Source organism: Perognathus longimembris, chromosome 3 (genome assembly GCF_023159225.1).
Source record: "Perognathus longimembris pacificus isolate PPM17 chromosome 3, ASM2315922v1, whole genome shotgun sequence".
Classification (NCBI taxonomy): Eukaryota; Metazoa; Chordata; class Mammalia; order Rodentia; family Heteromyidae; genus Perognathus; species Perognathus longimembris.
Window position 1 is genome coordinate 51,747,060 of NC_063163.1, and position 1,484 is coordinate 51,748,543.

Below are 1,484 nucleotides of genomic sequence, written 5' to 3' on the forward strand. Positions count from 1 at the left end.
GGCTGGGGATATGGCCGAGTGGTGAGAGAGCTTGCCTCGTATACATGAGGCCCTGGGTTCGATTCCCTAGCACCACATATACAGAAAATGGCTAGAAGTGGCGCTGTGGCTCAATTGGCAGAGTGCTAGCCTTGAGCAAAAAGGAAGGCAGTGACAGTGCTCAGGCCCTGAGTCCAAGGCCCAGGACTGGCCAAAAACAAAACAAAACAAAACAAAACAAAACAAAACAAAAAACATCTGGGAATCTACCAGTAGTTGCTACATTTGTACAAAACTCATTCTTATCACTTAAGAATTCCAACAGATTAAGACAGGCTTCATGATTTCCTCATATGTAATAACTAGAATGTGCCTATAAATCTGTAAGTAAACCCAATGTATAGTTAAAGACAATTACAGTTGGACATGATAAATTAAACAGCAGTCTAAACATTCACACGGTGAGAACAAAGAAGGATATTCTTAGGAGAGGATCACAAAGGCTCAATAGTAATGTTTATAAAATCATATAAAATGATGCTTATCAAAATGAACCCCAAGAAATGGAAGTAACAGTGTTTTTCTATTATGTTGTTTCAATACTTTTACTTTTTCTTTCATTTTCTCCTTTGGCTTATTCTTTTCTGTCACTGTTTTTTATTTCTGTATACTTTGTCTTCTATGTAAGTTTATCTGATTTGGAGGAGGAAGGAGGAACACTGATATGGTGAGATAAAGGATGATCCAATTTATCAGTGAAACCCACTAGACACTATGTTGGAATGATCTAGACTCTATGAAATGGACACTACACACCATGGAAATGAACTATACAACTCTGCGGAGAGGGAAGTCAGGAGGGGGAAATCTGGGGGAGAATGAGGGAGGGGGTGATGACACTGCTCAAAGGGAAATGTACTCATCACCTCATTCGTAACTGTAACCCTTTCGTACACCACCTTTACAATCAAATAAAAAAATAAAAAACCATGAACAAAGGTACAGTAGTCAAAAAAAGATGAAGTTAGCAATATTATTGTTCATAAAATTAGAAAGATCTTAGGAGCTTGGTGCCAGGACCTGTGGATAGACACTAATTACATCTTTTTGTATTACACTGTCACTAAATCTTTTACAAAAGACTGTATGTTATTTATTATTCCACACATAGAAAAATATTAAACCATCCGGCAGATAGATGTCATTTAGTTAAAAAAAAGAAAGAAAGAAAAGTTAAAACAAAGAGGTGGGCATTTTTGAAAAATTAATGAAAATAAATTTCGTAGAATTAAAGAAAGATGAAAGCTTCAGGTTGGATGGGCTCGCATAGACAATATCATTAAGAAGAAACAAGATCTGGACACATCATGTTAACATTTAATATCGTGACAAAGAAAAATTCTGACAGTCTTTCAAAGAAAAAGATCAAAACAATAAGCAAATAAGAATCAGATAAGGGCCTGGGAATATGGCTTAGTGGTAGAATACTTGCCTAGAATATTTGA